This window comes from Ambystoma mexicanum, chromosome 3q (genome assembly GCF_040938575.1).
Source record: "Ambystoma mexicanum isolate Mex_15411 chromosome 3q, UKY_AmexF1_1, whole genome shotgun sequence".
NCBI classification, from domain to species: Eukaryota; Metazoa; Chordata; class Amphibia; order Caudata; family Ambystomatidae; genus Ambystoma; species Ambystoma mexicanum.
The window spans coordinates 872358344-872382690 of NC_090926.1; the positions used below are offsets into that span (position 1 = coordinate 872358344).

Here is a 24347-nt window from a genome sequence, read left to right on the forward strand (position 1 = left end):
TGATGGGAACAATGGGTTATTAGCCTACCATAACTCCCGAATTTCAGGGTTTTTTAGATTTTACTTGTCATCATAACGTCCTTTTTACAAAGTTTTTGTACAGAATGGCATATATATAACTTTACATCACTATAATATGTTATAGTGTGGCAGTTGCAAACAGTCCAGATGTTCGGGTACAGTCCTGTTATGTTTGAAAACATCACAGATGTTCAGGGACATCCATGCCTATTTTTAATTACAGGGTTGGTGAAAAGCAGTTTTTGGATGGCTTACAACTTTGGCACAACTCAATGAAACCACATTAAATTTTGCAGTATCATTCTAGACCTGACTCTGACTGGTTCTGAAAAGTGTGATGCTGTTTTGCAAAGAGGGCGCAAAGGTAGAGGGGGGTCCTAAAATATTTGAAAGGCTTATAAATTTGGTGCCATTTGAATATCTGCACAAAAGTTTGCAAAAAGATTTTAGACATAGAATTGAATGGATTTGCAAAGTTTGGTGGGATTTTGAAAAGACGGGTCAAAATTAGAGGGGGGTCTTAACATTTTTAGATGTCTTATAACTTAGCTAGAAGTGCTGTACAGGATTGCAGCAAACCTGCGCGAGAAGTATCAGCAAGGACCTGAAAGCATGCTTTTGCAAATCTGTCCTGTTTTTCACTTTTTTGAAAGTGTCAAAAAGTAAGTACAAAAAATAGTGATATGCCTTTGCTACCTGGGCAATGGGCCTGGCCTTCGGCAAGGACAAATGTGTACTCTGATTTGCCTATTGGGGAGTGCGGCATGGCCGAAGCCCATGCCCCATTGATTGTGGAGACTGGCCCTGCAAGCTATGAGCACTGGCAATTGGTCACATTTTGAGGGTATAGGGAACACTGAGCTAGAATGCAGGGTAGGTGTAGTGGATAACAGGGGTGTTTTGGTGGGGCTGGGGGCATGGTCAAGCCTCATGCCCAAACCAATTCAACCATGACTTGCATCCCCATCATATGCTGCTGATAACGACACACATCAGTATGCGTTGCAAAAAATATGTTTGTTGAAGGATGTTTACAGTGGTATCCAGTTAAATTCTTCAAAAATATTTTCGAAATGCCATTTAGTCCAAAAAAATATCGAATTTTTTTTTCCGTTTTTTATTTTATTTAGATGTCTTTTTTTTTGGTTTCGTTACTAAAAATAAGAGTAAACAAAAAAACAGGGGTTTGGGGGAACACCCTCCATTTCAAAATAAACATTTTAAAAAACCATTCGAAAATAAAAAAATGCGGCAAAATTGTGTCGAGAAAATGGCATTCGAAAATATGCCATTCGAGAAAATCACTATAAACCGTTTACAGTTCTTTTATATATGTTAAAAGAGGTATTTAGAACTTACAGTGATGTAACATCATGAAACATTTTCACTCATAAAAACCTATGAAATTCACAGAAAAAAGTTGTTAAAGGGACGTTATTGTTAAGTTGCACTGATAAAAACCTATGAAATTCAGTGAAAAAACGTTGTTACAGGGACGTTATGGTTAAGTTGTACTAATAAAAACCTATGAAATTCACTGAATAACTATGTTAAAGGGACGTTATGGTTAAGTTGCACTAACAAAAACCCATGACATTCACTGAAAAAATGTTCTTAAAGGGACGTCAACCATAACAAACAACATTTTTTCATTGAATTTCATTAGTATTTGTTAGTGCAACTTAATCATAACGTCCTTTTAACAAAGATCTTTCATTGAATTTCATGGGTTTTTATTAGTGCAACTTAATCATAACGTCCCTTTAACAAAGATAGTTCATTGAATTTCATGGGTTTTTGTTAGTGCAACTTAACCATAACGTCCCTCTTACAATGTTTTTTCAGTGAATTTCATGGGTTTTTGTTAGCGCAACTTAATCATAACGTCCTTTTAACAAAGTTCTTTCAGTGAATTTCATGGGTTTTTGTTAGTGCAACTTAACCATAACGTCCCTCTAACTACGTTTTTTCAGTGAATTTCATGGGTTTTTATTAGTGCAACTTAATCATAACGTCTCCTTAACAAAGTTTTTTCAGTGAATGTATGTACATAAAATAGGTCAGTACATAATGTGTAAGAGGAGAAAAGTAGACATTATCAATGTTCTTTTCGCTACAGGGAGTCATTTTAAGTCCATTATAATTATTTTTGTTGTAGTCTGAAAAAAGTATGGTTATCTTAGTGCACAGGTAGAATGACCATGTTAGTCAGAATCACCCATCTTTCAGATACTTATTTTTTGGGGCGCTTGCTTAAGTATCTCAGAGTGCATCTGTCATGCAGAACATCTAAAATAAATCTCAAAGTGCCACTGCCACTCTAAGGCGTAAAGTATGCCAGCAACATCATTACCAGTTCACATTATGCCCAGCTTTGAACTTACCTAACACACACTAAGCAGATCATTATCAGCGTTCCATATGCCCAATCGGTGTCCGGCATGCCCAGACAGCACACGTGAAAGGAGAAAATCATGCAGCTCTTTGCACTGGCACAATGTCAGGATTTGCATCAGTAGAAACAACAGCTCATTGGTCACAGTCACACTGGTGTCATCACTGGGGTTACAAGCATCCCAAATCTGGTCTGTGTGATGCACCCAACAGCCACACAATGGTTGTATTCACACAAGTGCTAAGACAGCACATATCCGATGTGTGTGTCTGCATTGCAAATTGCACCCTCAGGTGTATCAGCAAATATAGCTGGTCTTAGCCACAGTGAAATGACAACGGTTGCACTAGCGTACATTACGGAACTAAAACCACCTTATGTTCGGTCACTGGGGCAGCCCTAACACGTTTGCAAATCACGCCATTGCACCATTATGAAGATCAGTGCCAATCTGCTTGTTCTGGCTCCATAACCAGAAATGCAATCTGCCATAAATATAGTTGCAGGCACACACTTCTGAGAATCCGGGTATACTTCCAGTTTTCACAGTCCATGTATACTCCATTTTGGACATGGCATAGTGTAACTTGACATATTATTACATATCATGCTGTCATGACATGTTATGGCATGATATGTGGTGTGCCATTATGTATCATCTCGTGAAATTTCATGTCATAATGTCATGGCAAACATGATAATGATAATTTGCTATGTGTATTTCATGTCATATGTCAGGTCAGTATATGTCATATGTGATGTCATGATATGCCATGCCTAGAATGACATGCATGGAATGCACGTCATATATCCTGATATGCCATTTCATGATATTTCTTAACATGTCATAAAAGCAGCATTAGATATCTTAATAATCCCAGTCAGTAACCAGTGTGTTGAACTAGTAGCAGCTTAGTGTGTTTGTCAAACAGATTGTACTCAATTCTAGTAAACTCCAAGTTTATTGTTATACAACTCTTCATCATATTCCCATTTTGTGCAATTCGAATTATGTCAAGTCTCAGTAGACTCCTCTATTGACATCTTCGGCATAATCCCGGTTTCATGTTCCTGCCTTTCACAGTGTGAAGAACCCATTTTACACCCAGTTTGACAAAAACAGTATACTGTCATTCTGACAAGCCCAGTATAGTTTCAGTTTCTACAAAACCGTTATAGTCTCAGTTTTATAATCCACTCATAAACCAAACATAGAAAATCCCTAGTAACAACCCCAGTATAAACCGAGTTTGCCGCATATAGTATGTGGCGGGTCAGAAAGAGGACGCGGACACGATGATGACATTTCCAAAAATGACTTATAAAGAATTAGAATAATGCCTCTCTTTCCCTTTCGCTATGTGGCATTTCCCTACCTATGTAAATAACTAGAATGCTTGTAAGCCGACAGGAAGTGTCCTAATGAATAGGCCAGCTGTCCAAAACTCATACTAACTGACCCTACCACTATTTTCACAAAGTAAAGCCTAGAGAATGGCTCCCTTCTCCTGATTGTTGCTTCTTGTGTTCATCTTCTTTTACTTTCATGTTAATATAAAAAGAAAATCAGATAGTCGCCGGTCACCTTCAGTACCATTTCCTCTGACTCTCTTACAAGCCTTATGGATTTTCCCTCCTCTTTTGGAATTGCTTTCCATACTTTCCTTCTGGATCTTTGGGGTATCCTTTGATCCAGGTAAAGGGGTCCTGCGTAGTGTTGTGAAGTACTACTTCCTATTTGTACTTTGCTTCCTGTGAAAGTATACTTCACCCTTTTCTGCTGTGTTGTCCTATGCACTTCTCTTGTATTTGTTTTATAGTATTGTCTCTCTGAATTGTTCCGCTCTGTGCTTCTTGAATGACAGGGTACCTTCCTCTCTTCCCAGGGTAGTGTTACTCAATCTTTACTGATCTCTCCCTCAGTGGTAGCAGTGGTATGGCTTTTGCTTTCAATACTATAGTTCAAGTTCATCAACCTTTCTTTTAAGGTTTCATCATTTATACTGGGACGAGTCTCTCGGATTACATAACGAGTCCTCGCCAGCCTCCTGGTCCTCCTGTTCTCCCCGTTACCACCAATATTGCAGGGGAATGTCTCCTGGGACCTATAGTTGCCGGGGATTTTCTCTTCCATTCTGTTTCTCTTTCAGTGCGCTTTTGGTAGCGTCTTCTTCTTTCCAACCTCTCTCCTGCTGTCTCTGTATTCCTTCTCGCAACCGGACCATTAGCTGGCTCTTCAGTGTTGTGGTATCGGCATCATTATGCATGGAACCTACCCACCACAACTTTCTTGTGGTCATGCCGTACTGGGTATTGGCTTCCCGTTTCCTCAGCTACTCAGGATCTGCACCCGCTGGCACTGCATTATTTCCTGCTCACGGTCAAACCGTTCTGAATTCTGTGGTCTATGTGGCTCTCTCTAGCTCTGCCTCCTTCAGGTGTTACGCTTCCAGTGGGACTCCCATGCCTGCGTATGCATTCCTCTCGCTCACCTTCATTTGGCGTATACTCCTTCAACATCCTCGTCGCAGTTAATTGGAGGTTTTCCTTTAAAGGGATAGATTCCCTTTCTTGCTTATTATGGTACAAGTGAGCTTTCTCTTCATCCAAGTCTTGGAATTTAATATGGTTTTTCACATCGGACAGTCCCATGTAGGCCATCATGGGGAATGGCAGAGGAAGTTAATTGTGGAATGGGATCCCTTGTCCCCTAAGGGGGACTCTCTCCCAGTGAGGTCCCAGTTGCCCAATGCCCTAGGGAGGGTCTTGCGAAGTGGTCTCACCTCCCTAGCCTCAAAGGGGGAAGCTCACCCTTGGGAAGAAGGGACATATTCTCTCAATTTGTCACAGGTACTAGCATACTCATATTGACAAACACTATGTACGCCCAGTTAGACAACCCTAATATATTTCCGGTTATCACAATTCCAGTACTTTTGCTTTCGCAGAAACCTGGCGTTCTCTCAATTTGACTATCCCAGTGTTTACAATGCTGGTATATTGCTAGTTTGACAAAACCATTATTATTACTGTTTCACAATTCCAGTGTAGAGAACTCCCAATTTGACAATGAAGGTTTATTTTTATTTTGTATCAGATGATCTGAATTTGTCAATCCAAGTAAACTTCCAGTTTGGAAACTCACTTTATACTCAGTTGATAAAATCCCAGTCTGAGAATCCTAATTTACTCATAGTCTGGAAACCCACTTTATACTCAATGTATAAAATTCCATTCTGACAATCCTAGTATTACCACAAATTAATTAACCAAAACGTATGCCAGTTTAATAATTAGGCTTTTTTTTGACCAACCAATGATACTCCCAGTTTCACAAACACAGTATATCCCCAAATTACACAATTTTAGTACATTGCAAGTTTGACATGTCCAGTACGTTCCGCTGTCTCTGCATCTGTTTTCAATGTAATTGAAAAACAAGTGATTCATTAACCGAGTAATTTAGTCAGATTCAGAGAAGTGGTTAAAAAAATTTTGTAAATGTGACAGGTAAAACCTACTTCAAATCCTTGCAAAAGGCTGCTGGCAAACCTTGTGCCCCCAACCTCATCCTATACTCAAAATGCTCATTAACTCCTATTGTGTCCTTACTCCTTATGGAGATCTCCCGCATATGTGCCAGATCCTATGACGTAATTGCTTGAAAGCCTGCGGATGGGTTCTCAGATTAGGTAGCTCTTGGGTACACATGTTCTTACGCATGTATGTATCTATGCATGTAAGTATATATTTATTTATTTATGTATGTGTTTGACTTCTCTTTAACAAACCTAGCTAGCAAGTGACAAAGCTCTGTGCAAAAAGGGATTCAAATTAACATGGAGAACGGAGAGCGAGCGAGAGAATGAGAGGAGCAAGAGGGAGTAGGTGTTATCAGGCATCTAAGGTCTTTCCTTCCTGAGATGCAGGATAGACGGGACCAAACTGATATGTGTGAGTCTATTATTCCAGAATCTGGATGTGTATCAGGAGAAGATCTGTTTTCTAGTTCTTTCCGTCTTGCAGCAGTTAGAATCTACCCTGGTGATACTGTGGCTTCTAGCGCTGCAGAGGCCTCCAGGGATGGTGGGTTTTTCAGCCAGGTAAGATGGACTTTTGTTGGCCTTTGCCTTGCATCTGAGTCAGGCCATTGTTAGGATGATAGGAGCTTGTTTGTCATTGCCTTGTGACTGAGGATATTTTTAAGATGATAGGGCTTGATTGTCCTTGCTTTGCGTCTGAGTCATGCTATTTTTGAGATGATGGGAGTTTGTTTGTCATTGACTTCTATCTGAGTCACGCCATTTCTAAGATGATATGGGCTTGATTGTCCTTGCCTTGTGCCTGAGTCAGGCCATTTTTAAGATGATGGGGGCTTGGAGGGTTAATCAGTGTAATGCTCTGAGGGTTGGGGATCAGGTAATATCCCCATGAATAATGTCGCCATACATATAGTCGCCGGTAAAGGGCATAGGCAACATTATTTAGGGGGATGACATATGGGCTAAATGGGAGTGGGTTTCGGGGGTGTCCCCCGCAGGTTCCATGTGGTAATATTCCTGCAAAAAGCCAGAGCCATTCTTGTCTGGCGATTTTTTTGCGGGGATATTATCACATGGAACTGGTTTGGGCTGATGCTGTTTCTTCAGTCCCGTACAACGGGAGTCATAGTGAACTCACCAGTGGGGGAACAGGTAGGGCAGCGTGAGATGCAGCACATTTGTGAAAGGGTGCACCCGGGGCAGGTTGAAACAAAGTAGGAGAAACAGGCAAAATAGTAGCCCCCCTCCCTTGTATTTCAACCTTTTCTCTCAGCCAGTCGGTCAGCTGGAGCATTCATATATCCTCTGTGTGAAATCCAGCGCACTACTCGCTGCTTTCAACTCTGTTGCAACCCAAACCCAGCACTTACCTCAGCAGATGCTGCTGGAAGAGGGGGCTAATGTATGCCAACGCCTGGCTCCCAACATTGTAAGCCCTTTATCTCCTCTAGTCTGACCGTACGCCGTAGAGCTGGCTAGTCTTTGATCCTCTAGACACCTTCTGGTGATCTACCCTGTGACGCTGCTCTTAAGGAAGCCAGGAACCGCCCCATGGATGCATTTGAAGATGCAGCGAATGCTGAGCAGCCTTCTCCACTTACCTGTAAGACCCAGCATGTTCCTCTGAGTAGTTTAGACATGATCCTTTCTCCTACATCCAGAAATCAATCCGTTTTGAGCCACCTGGAGCCTGCTAATAGGTTTAATTAAAGTGCGCCACGAGTGCATTGCAATAGTCCAAGCGACTAATCACTACGTTTCCTACAACTGTGGGGTGCCATGAAGGGACGCACCTGACAGGGCACCTAATATTAAAACAGCATCCTTGCACATGAGCTAAATAGAACGTCATAACTTTCACCTGAGTCGACATGTTCTCCAGAAAGCTGGGGGAGATGGGCTTTGAGGAGGGATTCCGTCTTAGTGTAATGAGAAGTTTGTCCATCGTCCCCCGACTAAGATTAAATCATCTAGTGTCATCTAGACTGAAATGTCATCCAGGCTTTGTGAATGTATAGTTACACCGATTTTAGTTTAACCGTAACTGCCATAGGGTGGTAACAAACAGGCAGGCTTGGGATGGGGAAAATGGTTGTAAAAAGAAATGGAACTGTTAACAGTACAATATAAAAGTAGTGGAACTCAGTTCTCGGTAGTTCCCACTCACTTTGACCTCTGAGAACTCCTCATTTTATAGCACTGAAATGGATGTCCCTTGACTTTAGAAGTGAACATAACTATGTGACTATTAAAGCTGTTGCCTTGAAGCAACTTGTGCACATTGCAGAGAAACAACACCTCTTTGTTGAGGCAAAAACTAAATAGAGGGTTGCTTGGACTGGTCTTTCATGGCTTGTCAACATTTCTAGAACGGTCTTTCACTCAAAGTCTCCGGTATGAATTCCCTTATGACCTTTACGGCAGTTTAAAAAACTGCTTTTTTAAAAATAGTGCCTGGTCCTTTGCTGCTTTTGTGTTTGCTTATCCTTACTGGTTTATTGTTAGTGTAGTAGTTGTGGATGGAGGTTTGTTTTTATTTCTGTTGTACTTCTCTGTCAGATATTCATATTTTTGTGAATACTGTTGATTTGTGGCCGGTGTTGGGTAACTTATATCTCAGATGCTTTGTTGTACAGCGTCCACTTACTGCGTGTGAGTGTGGGCTCTAAAAACACATCCCTTTTAGATAGTACAAATAATGCACTTAGTAATAATACAATGAATGATAATAGTAACATTCTCCTAAAGCGTTTTTAAATGCCTGTGATTAAGGATATAACGTTCCAGGCCAGTGAGGCTTTATTGTTGATAATAACAACAATAATAATTGGCATTCTTGTATAGCGCTTCATGCCAGATTTCTCCTGCGTGTAGCACTGCAACAGAGTTATTTTTACCTTATTAAATGTTACCTCATTTATTGACCTGCAAAAGATGAAAGACTGAGTCAGCCCTGCCATGGTATTCAAACTTGCGAAGTGTAGACTGAAGCCAAGTGAGAGGTGGGCACTAAGCATACGAGATAGCCACCTCGGCAAAAACAAATAATATTTGTATGTGACTGTATTGGGGTATCAGGCTAGCAAGGTGATATTCCTAGTTGCCTAGAAAGATGTTATATATGTGTATATATATATATATATATATGCCTGTCACGAGATTGCAGGTCAGTTTCATTGAAGATAGGATGTTTATGAGACTGTAATTCGATTAAAGGTCGGTCATTTTCCATTGTGGAAAACATGTCTAGGTACTTTCTATTCAATGAAGAGCATGGTACTACAGGCCAGGCAGTGACAATTCCAAACATGTACTTCAGAAAAGGTAGCAGGCGCTCCTCTCCAGAAAGAACAAGGTATGACAACCTGTTCTGAGATGAGAGTTTGCAGCACACGCTTTTTGCTCACTGTACCTTTCACAGATGGGAAATATCCATTTGCATATCAGTCTTTGTCCCGCCCACATGGGCAGTCCAGCACCGAAATGCTATGCTCCTTTGCCTCAGGATCCTTCCACTCTGAAGCACTCCCTTGTGCATCCTCTTCTTAAGAAACCCACAGCTGATCCTTCTTGTCCAGCTAACTATCACCCAATTTCCATGACTCCCTTTCTGGGCAAACTCGTGGAAAAGTTGGCCATCTGTCAGCTTAACCTTCATTCCAATTCTGTTGGCTGTCTCCATGACCACCAGTCTGGCTTCAGAGCTGCCAGAAGCATGGAAACTGCTCTCCTGAACATCTGTGAAGATCTGCTCTCCAACCTTGACTCTAACATTCCCTCTGTCCTCATCCTCCTCGTCTCCGTGAAAACCTGGGTATCACTGATCAGGCTCTGGCCTGGCTGACCTCTTTCCTCTCAGATCGACCCTCGCAGGTCCACCTTGGGTCCTTCCTTTCATCTATCTTCCTCTCTACCTGTGGTGTTCCCCAGGGGTCTAACCTCTTGCCCTGGCTTTTCAACCAATACCTGGCAACTCTCGGCCACTGCATTGCCACTTTCTGCTCAAATTTCCAGTGCTACGCTGACGACACTCAATTCCAGTGCTACGCTTCCCTCTGCCACCTCCTCTCCCTCTCTCATCTCTGATTGCCTAACTGCCATTCAAGATTGGTGTGCCGCCAATGATCTTTGTCTGAATGCCAGCAAGACGGAGATCCTCCTCATCGGCACACCTACACCATCCTTTCCCCTCACTCTCTGGCCAGCTCCCTTTGCCCTCCTCCTACCCCCACCTGCGAGGCTAAGAACCTCGGGGTCATCGTTGACTCCACCCTTTCCTTCTCTGTCCACATCTCTGAGGTCTCTAAAAAGTAAAATTTCCTACTGCACCTCCTCAGAGGTACTCTGCCTTTCCTCACCTTCCCGCAGAAGCTCATGGTATCCCAAGCTCTGGTTATCTCTTTGTTGGACTATTGTAACAGCCTCTTTCTAAATCTACCTGCCTCTACCCTCCGCCCTCTGCAACTAATCAGAACAGAACTGCAAGACTTGTCCTTGGCCTCAAGCCCTGGGATTGTATTTCTCCAGCTCTGAAATCCCTCCATTGGCTCCCAGTGGATGCAAGGATTACATTCAAAACCCTCTGCATTGTCCACAAGGCTTTCTGGGGCCTGGGTCCAAAATACCTTCAGCTATCCCTCCGTAAATACCTCCCCTCTTGTGCTCTTTGCTCCTCTACCTATAACTCCCTCATGGTCAGTCATTTTTCAAAGAAACGAACTGGGGTAGATCTCTGTCTTTGGCTGGGGCTTCCCTCTGGAACAGCCTCCATGCCACTCTAAAACTTGAGGAGAACCATCTCCGGTTCCGAAAGCACCTCAATACCTTCCTCTTTTCTTCTGCCTTCGCTCCCCCTCTCCCCCTCTCCCCTTCTGATCTGTTCTCTCTTGGCCCAGGTACCTGCTCACCCCACCACCCTCCCGCACTGCCTCTGGGTCACCCCTTGCACTGGGGTCTGTATCTGTACCCATACAGCCCCCCCTTTTTCTTCCTGCAATTATCTGACCTACCCTGTCTGCTGCCTTAAACCTAGCACTTGCAAATTGCTGGCTGCACTACCACTGTTTGTTGCCTTTATTATTTATTTATTGTTATTTATCTGTTTCTCCTCTGCTTCGCACTTTCCACTTCTCCCCCCTTCCATGCACATTTTCCCCTCCCCTCCTCCCATGCACTTGCATGTTCTCAATGTCACTGGGCCTAGTAAGATTGCTGTTTTGTTCTCCCCTGTTCCCCTCCCTTGCCTTGTCGTGCTCTGAAACACTTGTGTACGAGCGTGATAGAAATAAAATATCAATATCAATATGGCAATTCCTCTCTGAACAAGAGTAAAAGCAGCAACCCCATACACATGTTTCAGCCTTGTTGGGCCTCATCAGTGAGGTGAAGCTGTGCCTCTCTGGACACAGTGAGCAGGGAGTCCACGTCTGGTTGCCCCCAGGTAACTCAGGGTGACAAACCCCAAGTTCCTTGCAAATACTTCAAAAAAGGTAGCAAGCGCTCCTCTCCAGAAAGAACATGGCATGATAACCTATTCTGAGATTAGAGTTTGCAGCACACACTTTTTGCTCATTGTACCTTTCACAGATGGGAAATATCCATTTGAATATCAGTCTTTGTCCCGCCCACAAGGGCAGTCCAGTACCAAAATGATATGGCAATTCCTCTCTGAACAAGAGTATCAACAGCAACCCCATACTCATGTTTCAACCTTGTTGGGCCTCATCAGTGAGGTGAAGCTGTGCCTCTCTGGGCTCAGTGAGCAGGAAGTCCATGTCTGGTTGCCCCCAGGTAACTCAGGTTGACCAACCCCAAGTTCCTTGCAAATACTTCAAAAAAGGGAGCAGGTGCTCCTCTCCAGAAAGAACAATTCCAAACATGACATACTATGGGAAATGGTGCCATGTATATGGGATGGTGTCCAGTCAAAAAGTCGAATGAAATAAGTTGACTTGCAAAAATATCGAAAAAAAAAAATTCGAAAAATGTTTTTTTATTTATATGTTTTTTTGGCTTTAGCTGGTAAAAATAAATGGGGGGTTTATTTTGTAATTCGATGTTTTTCATTCGACTTTTTGACTATAAACCATATGGGATGATAGGATTTCAGAGTGTTTTATGTCCAGCCTTTTAATGAGTGGCACCTGGCGGTTTCAGTAAATTGGTTGGTCCGTCATCTGTATGGTGTATTTAATGTACATGTAATGTCTATCTATTCCCTTCACATCCCCTCCTCGTGGCGGTCATGGATGTTGATCCCCGCGCGGTCCAGGTACATCTCTCACGCTTCTGCGCACATCACAAAGAGCAATAAAGCAATGCTGTGTGGTGGAACCTGGACTTCCAGAACACGCTGAACCCAGCAATGGGACACTATGTTCTCCTTGTGGCCTAATCAGTGGAAGCTTGCGGCCCTTCAGTGTCGAAAGGGTAGAACGCGCATGCTTGGCACCGAAATAAAGAAACAGGATGCTTGCAATCGAACCGATGTAATGATATCAGCCTGTGGCCTGTAGCCAGGCTCCGGGGCAGCCGAAGAGGACAAAACCTCAGGGATTCCTGGCAATGTCGTTAGCACTCCAGTGCTCTGATCCCACCACAGCGGTTTACAGAGCTCTCCGCCATTGCGCCTTAGCCACAATGTATGTCTACACTCTGGGCTCATGGGAGGGATGTAAGCTCAGTTATGTTTTACATCACATGTCAGTTACACTTGGTTGATTTCCAAGTGTTTAACTGTTCTACTAACACAGCGGCTGCACATAAGGACCCCCTGAGTGCCAAACTAGAGGCCTTTGACCACACCACAAATGTGTCATGGCGTCCTGAAACAATCCGTTGCTTTATTTAAGATTATTTCCCTTTTATCAGACAGGACATGTGTTCCCTCTTTATCACTATCTACAGCTGCAGTAATGAAAACAAATATGTTATCAGCAAAGACTGAGGCTTCCTTCGCCTACATTTTACACTCTGCCTACTCTACCATCTTCCTCTGCCTCTATTTCCCACTTTAGTCACACTACTACTGACGATGTACTCTCTCTACTGATTAAAGCTCACCCCTCTTGTGCCTCATAAGACCCGCTTGCTCCTCACCTAATCAAGCCTATTGAACCTATAGTGGCCTCTCACCTCGCTGAACGCTTCATCCTGTCCTTCGGCTCTGCTTGCTTTCCCTGTTTTCAAAACAGTGACGGTCATCCCTCTCCTAAAAAAGCAAGGGGCTGACCCAAACCTTTCGGCTACGTTTCGCCCTGTGTCTCTCCTTCCGCACTACTCTAAAGTGCTTGAAAGGGTTGTATTCAACCGTCTTACTAATTTCTTAGACATCCACACCCTTCGAGACCCCATACAAGCAGGTTTCCGCTCCTGTTACTCCACAAAACTGCTCTCATGAATGTGTTCAACTTCATTGCCTCTGCTATGCACTCCAAGTTCCAACCTATCCACTATCCTAATTCTTCTTGACTGGTTTGCTGCCTTTGACACTGTCGATCACTCTGACCTCTTTAATTCTTTCTTTCTTCTTGCGATTCGCGATCGAGCCCTTGCCTGGACTGCATCCTACCTTACATATCTACAATTCTCTTTCCCGTGGAGCAACAACAACTCTGGACTCACTCCTCTAACTGTTGGTGTTCCACAAGGCTCTGTCTTGGTTCCACTCCGCTTTACGCTCCACACCTCTGGTCTTGGGGCCCTAATCTCCTTCTTTTGGTTCTTGTACCAACTCTTTGCAGATGACACCCAAATCTTCTCTTTTCCTGAACTCTCCTCTGATCTCTCTATCAACATTTCCAACTGTCTCTTTGCCATTGAATATAGGTGGCTTTGCATTCTCTGATGTTAAACGTTACCATAACAGAGGTGCTCTTCTTCCCTGTAAAGCCCTTGCATCTCTTTTTCTGCATATCCAGTTCCCACCTGACGCTCTCCCCTACTCTTCTTCAGCTATAAACCTTGGTGTCATTTATGATCCTTCTCACACCTCTACTTTCATCTCCAAACCTGGAATAGCAGCTTGCATCAACCTCCTAAACATTAGGAAAATCAGGCTCCTCCTTCCTTTCAATACCGCCAAGCATCTCTTAACCACTCTTGTCTTCTTTAAACTGGACTACTGTGCTAGCATCCTTCTTCATCTCCCCAACTATGCTTTCTGTCCACTCAACACGATCATTAACTTTGCTACCAGGACTCTCTTTGAACTCCCTCACTTCACACCTACTTCCTTGTATCGTCACCAGGATGGATCACTAGCGATGCAAAACAGGGCCAGATTTAAATGTCTTCCACTGGTTCACAAATCTATCCATGGTAAGGCACCATTGTATCTATCCTCCTCTATCCAGCTCTACGAGCCTTCTCGTAATCTCTGCTTTGCCTCCTCGGCTACCCTTGTGGCTTCTCGCCCTCCCTGTGCTTCCTCTTGCTTCTGCTCTTTCTCTCTTCTTGCTCTACTTGCATGGAATTCTCTCACCCTGACATCCGCTAAACAGTCTACATGGATTTGTTCAAAATCAAACTAAAAGCCCACCTCTTCACCTCTGAGTTACCATCTTAACCTGCCTCTCACCTGCCTGCAAGCTAAAAACTTTCCCTCACCTCTGACCTGCCTCTGTCCCTCACTTCCTCTGCCTCCACTCTAGCACTTCACCCATCATGGTCACATCCAGAGCACAGCTGTCCGCACTGCTTACCCGCACTTAAAAATGTCCAATGTTCATTGTCCTTAATCTATGTATGTCCATTTATGTATTGTCCCCAGTGACTGTTCCATTTACTCCCCTCCAAAACCTGGTCAGAATGTCCCTCAAACTCACCCTATTGTAAGAAGCTCACTGATTCCTGACAAATCTGATTTCTTATCTATTGTACTTTATTTGTTAGTGATCAATAGAGCATTGGTCCTCCTGTATATAAATAAATAAATACAAATAATAAAAGTGTTGTTAACATTTACAGATATGACATTTTTTGTACTTGTCTTTTTCTTCCTGGAAGTCAGAGGACCAGCGATCGGCATCGAGTGATAACCTGGCACTTGGAAATTGGTGGATATGTTAGTCTTGGTGGACATGTCAGTCTTGGTGGACATGTCAGTCTTGGTGGACATGTCAATTTACCAATTATAAATGGGTTCTACTTAGCACACTTGCAGCACATGGGTTTGTAGATGGCAGACAGTGTAATTCAAGTGAAAAAAGCGGCGAAATTCTACTACATAACTAAAGCAAGAATTGGCAGTCCAACAGTTTTGCTTCTGTCTAGGCATGTTAGACACAGCCATAGTGATGTTAACTAACCATTAATAGTACCAGCTGCAAAATGGGGGGATTACCTGGGATTCTAATAGCAGTGCTGCTTAATGCTTGTACTTATTCACAAGCCAAAACTGTTGGCTTTGGCAACGTTTGTTTTTGACAGGACTTCAGTGAAGGACACATAGGGCCTCATTCCAAGGTTGGCGGTAAGGGGTTAACAGCACTGGTAAGGGTGCCGGTGCCGTTAACCCCTTATCGCCGCATTACGAGTTCCTTTAGCGTGTCCCCCTGAAGGTGGCTGGTTTTACCAGGCGCCCTTAGTGGAAGCCGCTAAAGGACCAGGGATCTAACAACGGGCCCGTTATTAACGGGCCCGTTGTTAACTCCCTCCCCATTCCCATTGAGCCCTATGGGGGCTCGAATCGGGATGGGTATTTTGAATGAGGAATTACCGGGTCTTCCAAGGTTGGAATGGCCCGGTAATTCCTCATTCAAGAAACCCGTACCCGGTATGCGGTATGGGGGTAGCCATGGCACTAATAGCACCATGGCTACCTCCATACTCGTAATTACCCCCATAGTGTTTATAAATTGAGTGATTTAAGGCTGACCTGGTTAAGACATTTATATTTAACCAGTAACTTATTTAAAGTTCCAATTAAGGCAATAACTCTCAGAAGACTACTTTGAAAAAACACTGGAAAGCACTTTGAGCACACAGTTTGATGGTAAGGTTTGATAAAGCTAGCTCAGCAAGATCCCAGTAGGATGTGGGGTTGGGTAGGAGGCAGGAAGTGGGTGGGAATGGCCATAGGGTTTAGCATGGCCATGGGCAGTCAATGGGTAAGTAAATAACCCCAAAACACCTACGAGCTTTGTGTCCCTCCTCATATGCCATTTCTACCTAGCTGTACTCTAATGCAATAGTTTCGGCTTTTAGGTGGATCATCAGTGATGGGTAGCTTGAGTCTCTAGACCCAGCAGTCACGGGACCCATGTCTGGGCTTAACTGTCCCCCTCGAGGTGGTGATTATAGCAAAACAAAAGGTGTGATGGCTGCAAGGTTTAGAATTAATCTTAACCTCCGGTATTGCTCTGGGCAACCCTCCAGACGATCGTTCTTTGCCTGCCAAGCCCTTACTAAAGGGGAAAGACCATTTGCATGTCAGGTTTGGTCCCACCCCAAAAGACTGAAACATATAGCCGGTCAAGTGGCACAGCGAGTAGAGCGCTCGCTTTGACACCCGTGCAGAGCCTGTTAACGCAGGTTCGAATCCCGGCGGGGCCAAACTCAGCCTTTCATCCTTCCGAGGTCGATAAATGAGCACCACACACCGTGGGTAATAATAAGCAGCGCTCGGATACCTGAGGGTTTGTAGCGCTATATAAAAGCCTAATTATTATTATTATTATTATTATGTCTGGGGATGCCTGTGGTCCCGTGCAAAAGGGATGTGACGTTTTGGGGTGGGACCAAGTCTGATTTGATTATGGTCTTTCCCCTTCTGTAACGGCTGGACAGGCTGAAGAATGATGGTCTGGTGGGTTGTCCAGAGCTGTGCCCGTGGTTATGATTTATTCAAATCCTTCCAGCCATCAACTTTTGATTTTGCACTATCCCAAAGTTAGACCTGCACGGAAACAGTCAGAGGGGGCATTTTAGGGAAAATGGACAATCAGGCTAGTGATGGTAGTTTTCCAGCGATTTATGTCCCCTTAGGAGATGTGTTCACTTTGTGATAACATGGTATTACAGTTGCTCATGACTACCATTAAACATTGTAAAATACACCATTTACACTTTTTCCTTGTACATTCCATTACTGTTTGACATTTTACACTTCCATTTGCCTAATAAAGCATGTTTTATATGACAACAGTGTCTGGACTCAGCTACTATTGAGAGACCCTTTCTTTTTGGTCTATGCTGTGGCCTTTAGTGACTGGTTAACTCCCTTGTGGCATCCTTTTCATAAAAAACATATCCTCCAAGTGGCATTATTGCAAGTCTTACCTTTGTCCTCCCTCCAAAAGTATCCAGAGTGCTGACACATGTTTGTTATACATATTCTGTCTTCTTTTACAGAGGTGTGTTCTATTCTTTTTTTAATAGTTGTATGATTGATTTGGTTACCTAAAGTATATATATTTGTATAGAACCTTGATTGGACATTCTTGTATTTTGGAACTGTTGCACTATTGATGTTTGGGTTGCTATTGACTCAAACTCGCACCCCTTCTCAGAATTATAGCCTTCCCTCGGCCCACATTACAACGACAGGTGAAGGAGGTAGATATCTTGGCTGCCCCTGTTATAACTTTATGTTTGGGGTCACGAGGGCTGAGTAGGCAGTTTAACCACTACTCCTCCTGGTGCTCCTGCAGAGCAGAAGTCATTTGTTGCAGCATTTCAATATGAATCCACCTTTTTATCTGTTTTTTTCCAATTTGACCCCATCTGCCACACATCCTCCACCCCACAGCCAGGCACATCAAACGCATCAACAGCCCTTGCACCACTCATATCACCATCCAGCAATTACAGCACCACTTTCACCTAAGACTCGACCAGGGCACCCTTCAGGACTGCTGATACAAATGCAAGAGGGGCATAGGCAATGCCAAAGCCGCCCACTACCTCGAGGAATTTGAATCCACTCCCAATCACATAGAGCAACATTTCCACATCATCAACTCGCTCGCTCTCTAAACTAGCATCCACACCTAGCATGCCCCGTCCACCTCAGTATGTAGCTCCTTCATGGACTATTTCATGGAAATGAGAAGTTAAGGTGGAGATCGGTGGGCGGGAGGGGCAAGGTGAATGTTTATTTGCCTGGGCCACCCCCTTGACCAGAATATGGGCAGACCGCCCCCCCCCAACATGCCAAATGGACAGTAAGTCCAAATGGCAATGAACTATTGTAGGTCGTCACTGCACCCTACTCCCAGTATAGTCCCTGGGCTCCCCCACCTGGCACGTCCCATCACAGTCTCTGGGCCCCCTCATTCTACCCCTAGCCCAGTCCCTGGGCTGTCTCCACCCGGCTCCCACCACTATCCCATGGCACCCACCCACCCCCATCCTGCTCCCACAACAGTCCCTGGGCTCCCCCCACCTTGCTTCTAGCACAGTCACAGGGCCATTGGTGGCTGGTACATTTTTTAAGTGAAGGGACATAAGTATTTCTCCCGGATACGCCATAGCGACCAAGCGTAGCGAGGGAGCCTGAACCAATCAAGTCGGTTTGGGGGATTCCCCACCCAGGCCAATATTTTAAATAATGGTTTAAAATTTTGCATTTTAGAGCATACGTTTTAAAAAAGTGGGTAAAAAGCCAAACAGTTTGCAATTGGCACTGAGGGGCCCAGGGGGCAGGCATATTATTTTTTACTGGACATCTATGATAGATGTCCAGTAAAAATATACCATACCTCTCCCCTGGGCCCCACAGCGCCTAACACAATCACACAATCAACGTGATTATATTTGTATGCGATGCGCTGGGGGGCCTAGGGGGCAGGCATGTTTTTTTTTACTGCACACCTAATGTAGATGTCCAGAAAAATAAATACCATCTCTGTCCCCTGGGCCTCACAGTCATGATCGTGTGTGTATGCAAGGCGTTGGGGGGCCCAGGAGGAAAGCGTGGTATTTTTTATTGGACATCTATCATAGATGTCCAGTAAATACATACGATCCCCGTCCCCTGGGCTCCACAGTACCTCAAAAGGAGAGCTGATTTTGGCAGGTGGGTAAGGGGATGGTACAACAAAGGCATTTTTGAAAGTCCTGGTTGTACAAACTTCCTCCCCCCACCACTCACCAAAATCAGCTACACGGACCAACACGAGCACCCGTCATCGTACACTCACTCAAAACACAAGTATACACGCATCAATAAACATAAATAAAAAATAAATGAACAACACTGTACCTTCTGCCCCGGTCCTGAAGTTTCCTCCCCAGCGCTCCAGCTCCTGCATCATGAACAGGAAACGGGAAGCAAAAGCTTCCTGCACATACGTGCAGGGGCTTGAGTGTGGGTGCTGAAACGCCCTGTTCTAACCTGCTCTGTCTGTATGTGTGAGGAGACGTAGGTGTTCCCCTCGCACATACAGACATTCAGTTGCCCAGTCCGCATTTTCAATGAGCTCTGCAAGGCTTTCGAAGCAAAGCGCTCCCAGCCTTGCATGACTAATTGAGCGTGTGTGGCTGGGGAAACTGAACTGTCAAAGGGAAACGTTGTTTCCCTTTGATAGTTCAGCCAGCCCAGGAGTGCTCCTGTCAGGTTTGTCAAGATCAGCAGTTTGGCTCACCTGTGATTTCTTCAGAGATGGCTTTTTAAGAACCTTTCCTTGGCAAATCTTCTGTTTGGATCGAGTGTCATGAAGGTAAGGGCGTGACTCTCCAGACACCACCCTGCGTGAAGGGTATTATCCAGGCCGGGCAGCCTTCAGAGTGGAATGCTGTAAACACAGGAGAAAAACCTTCCCAAAGGAAGTAAAAAACGTGTGTGAGCTGGAACTAATGAGAAGGCCCGATTAGACAATGGCAAGGTTTCAGGTAAGTCATGTTCCAGGTAAGTGTTGGAGGCTGCCAGATGGAGAGTGGAATCAAGCGATCCCAAGGAGGGCTCAAAGAACATAGCCTGAGTCAATAGACAAAGCCAGGGCAAACAGAGAAGGGGTATAGGAGAGGCAAGAGATGGAGAGATTCCATGAGGAAATACACAGAGCGGGATAGGGAACAGAGCAACAATGAGGAAAACACACAGAGTAACGAGCGCTGAGCAGGGCAAGAATAATTACCAAGCGTTGTGATGCAAGTTCCCTGTGCTCGCGTATCGGAGGCTGAATTCAGTAGGCTGAGACTTCGAAAAAAAACTAGAGCGCACGTTTCGCTTCTGCAAGGAACGGAGCTGCATGTTGGAAGAAAAAATGGCGCCCATTACTCAAGGTGCCATTCTCCAGTAAGACCACAGTGACCATGGTCTGTATTTCATGACAGCTCCGTCAGCTGAAAAAAGCAGCTGAGGGAGCGCTCAGCGTGTCAATGGGCTGACTGATCGGCTCCTCCATAATGCGTGAGTGGGCCACTGGGTAGACGCCCCCTCACCCATTATGGATGAGCGTCATCTGCCCAGGTCTCCCCTCTTGCCCCGCTTTTTCTTTCTTTCTTTTAAAAAATGTTTTTATCTAATAAAAAAGGCAGTTGGCCTGCAACAAGCAATCCTTTCACAGACAATCATAAAACACGAGATAAAAACTGGCAGCCAATTTACGGTAAAAAAAAATGTTTTTTTTTTAATTTGAGGCTGAGGTCCCACAACCCCCAGGGGGCACACCCCACTGTTTGACTACCTCTGCTCTAAAGAGTCCCTTATAGAACCTAACCCATCTATGATTGCTACACCTCCTTGAGAGGTGTCCGCCTTCGGTTGATGAAGCCACATTTAAAGCTAGAGTGGTTTTACTAGATGTCAGTAAGCAGCTTATCTGGTTGGAATCTTTGAAGCGAACAAGTGGGTGTTTCACTGTGAGACCCAGAGTCATCATGAGCAGGACAAAAAGCAGGTGATGAGTAGAGTCCGGTCTGCCCAATGACTTTCCTTTTTGCAGTACCTTTCTCAGGCGTGAATCTTTAGGTAATTGCCACTGCAATGGGGCATTTTCAACTGAAATATCCCCCATACAGCCACAATTATCTAGCAAATCTGTGTCTGCTTCCAGGACAATTAAAGTGAGTAACACATTAAAGCACCCTTTCAAAGAACAGTTTAAATCCATGATCTCTACTACCATGAAATGCAAAAAAGAGTGTCCTTTTATATGGATAGCAAATGTTCTTTTGTGTACAAATGTCACCTAGTATGGAGATTGTGACCATTTCTTTTAGAGTCGGGACCATGTTTATTATGGCGTAGCAGAAACAGCATGTTGAAAATGTTTGCAAACAATTTTCATGCATGCTTTTTATGCCGTGGCATAATTTGATGCATTTGCATGACAGAGAGGGGGCGCGGAATGGAACTGCCATTTCCACCACCCCATTCTCTCCATCATACAAACACCAGCATGACATTTTTACGCTAGCACAAATGCTTTGGATTCTTATGGAATCTGCCTGCTTTTTACATCAGCTTTTTATGAAGGTGGAACTGGGCGGGGCGGGGGGGGGGGTTGGGCTCTAGATTGGAACCAACCTTGCTGAGCTCTGAAATGAGATTCCTTGGTTTATCTTGTTGCGGTAAGGTCACAGGTTGTGGTTGGTTGAGGTGTAGCCCACACCTCTTTCAATTGGTAGGAAGTTGGGGATAACCTGGATACCTTGCCTTAATTAATAGATCAAAAAAGTTTGTAGTTTCCACACAAGTTTGTGTTTTTGTTGTATAGCGCTGCTTGGCGGCAGGCCTGTTTATTCACTTGAAAATCACCCAGACAGTGTGAGGGTGGGGATCTTGATGTCCCATGTGGCCAGCCGACACGTGGTTCGACCCAAAAGTCTTTCTCAAGGCTGATACAATCCAAAATCATGAGTGGTGATAGTGAGTGAGGTTGGTGTATAATGGTGACATAATCTACAATACAGTTGTGCGTAATGCATTGTGAGACGTGATTCAGTGGTGTTGGTCAATTATTTAAGGTATTAATACAATTAATTGACATCATTTACAATAGAATCATTTTAGAAAAATCATTTTATGATTGGCCATATTGTACCCATTGGTCCATGGGTGGTATAGAGGGAGTCAGAGGAGGAAAGGAGAGAGAAGAGTGGCAGAGGTTAGCTCGAGATATGGGTTAGAATAGTTTTCTATTTGTAGGGTCTAAATGGTGCTTACCTAGGTCTCTTCGGTCAGGTGCCCCCTGTGGGATCCGGTTTTCTATTCTTGGTTCTGTATATACAGCGGATCCTTTTGGGCCTTGTAGGAGAATAGGAATCCACTTAATTTGTGTGAAGAGGTGTTGTTAGTAGGTCAATCTGGTGGTCTTGGTGTGATCCCTGTTAATTTGCTGTGGGTGTTGCCTGTTGTCAATGTGAGCAAGGGAGGAGTTCAGTGCCTGGCTGGTGAGTGGGCCTGGATGGGTGGTGGTGGGGTTTGAAGGTGGATGCTAAAGAAATCCATGGCAATCACCAACTTCCATGCATGCATGGCAGGCTGCATTTACTCAATTTGCACTAACAGGGAAAGGCGTACAGGTATTTACACCTGCATTTACATCTTTGTTTTGCACTTCATAGTGCAAATTACTAAAATTGCAGACAGGGGATCCGTTTGCACCTCAGTGTAAACATAACATGCCCTCTCCGTGCACTTTATGCTTTTAAATATAAGGATCCCTGCATTTCTTAAAATGCTGAAAGCAGAATGCTGTACAATAGATTTTTTAGGATATCATTACTTTGCATTGTAGGGTTTGTAGTTTTCCAGTTAGGTTATGGAAAATCAAGGTACAATGATATTATTTTGATTAACATGTTTCTACAAGTATTTACATATTGACAGGTTGCCTTATTATGGGATTTGTGTAATTTTCATAGAAACGCTATAAAACTGTATTATTATAATCCTAGAAAGTCAAATCTTAAATATTTTTACAAATTGAAGCTCAAAAAATATGTACTCTGGTGCTTACATTGCAGAGTGTGTTAAAATCCCGGGTTCGCTGCTTAACCAAAGTGTGTGATCATAGGCAAATTATTTAATCTCACTGTGATTGAAATGCAAAAGGTGGAGTCCTTTTAAGTGAAAACACTATTAAAGAAAGACTGCCAAACAATGGGGCAGGTGTCATGATTTTAAAGACAAAATGGTATCGCCTAATGCTTCCCTATATTAGTGATCTCCAAGGCCATCACCTAGAATTGCGTTATTGTTGCAGTGACCCTCCCTCGGTCCCCATATCCAAACATTTGACAGGCATATATATAGTCTTGCTTGTCAGTCACCGTGCCAAAGATTATAGCATAGCAGACTGGCAACCAGCCACGGAAGTTTCTTAGGCCATTCAGAGTAATTACCAAATGCTAATGAGTGAAGCTCTTTGCTAGGCACGGTTATGCTGTTATTGAGTCTTGCATAGCACACCTTTGCCCTTGTTTCATGGTTTCTTGGAGCTTTACAATCTGTAGCAGTAGGCTAGGGGACTAACACAGGACAAGGCGAGGATTGTTGCAGTGTTGATGTGTGCAGATCTGAAAAGATAAGGACGTCTGGAGTGTGCGCATTTTAGATATTTTGCGACATCCCTAGAGTATTGGTTAATGTGGACTACAGGTTGCTAACATACATTTCTTTTGTGGTTGTCTGTGGTGTGTGCCGGAGTGGTGTTCAATGAGTGTGGAGAATTCTGTTGTGTATCTATGGTGGGTTATTGTAGTTTCACCTGACAACAGTAAGATCGACAATAAGCGACCATGATGCATTAATGATGACATGGCACGATATGGCGGTGCCGCGACTAGAAGCCAAATACACAGAGCCGATTACGACAAACAACTCAGGATCAAGGCTGAAAATTAACGCCAAACAACTGTCCGCGTTTACTGATACTTATGTGACAACCGCTACAGCGATTCCAAATATCAAATATAGCCCGCTCCTGATGCAGTTTAGAGCAGACATCGCTAATCAAAAGACCCATCATGCAATCAATAGACATCCTTTCAGCGAAATCCTGTGCTCAGCCAAGAAACAACTGCGCAGCGATCTAACAAAGATAAAGAAAGGAAAAGGCAAAGAAAGTGCCGACCAAATGAAAAAGCGGCGGCTGCGCTATAGAAATTGGCTAAAAGCATTCAGCACCCAGCGCGATCAGGAGCAAGCGGAAATCATGCTGAAGACCATTTTGCGAAAAGATGTACTTCAGTTATGGGAAATAATAAATACTGGATCAGTTAAACCAGCCTTTGATATGGCAAATGGGGTAAATGACGCAAGATGGGTCTCCCATTACACAGCAGTCTTTGATGCACAAAATATCGAATGCATAAAACCAGCCATTGGGAACACTTGTAATTGGCCCACTCCTGAAACATCGGAGGACATAAAACGCGCCATTCAAAAATGAAATAATTTCAGAGCCGCTGGCCCAGATGGTATTTCCAACTTGATGCTG

At 43.9% G+C, this 24347-nt stretch overlaps 1 protein-coding gene and 1 long non-coding RNA gene across 3 annotated transcripts in view; one reads left to right on the forward strand and one right to left on the reverse strand.

The window, feature by feature from the left end:
* Positions 1-20095, reverse strand: part of LOC138583062 (uncharacterized) — a 581843-nt gene extending 561748 nt beyond the window's left edge. The window contains exons 1-2 of the long non-coding RNA XR_011305144.1: positions 20037-20095; positions 19545-19715 (exon numbers count right to left, since the gene is read on the reverse strand). This is a non-coding gene — a long non-coding RNA (uncharacterized lncRNA). The remainder of the gene's footprint in view (positions 1-19544; positions 19716-20036) is intronic.
* The window catches only part of RHBDL3 (rhomboid like 3), a 1128603-nt gene that overhangs the window by 694744 nt on the left and 409512 nt on the right, over positions 1-24347 (forward strand). The gene's annotated exons all lie outside the window — the stretch shown is intronic.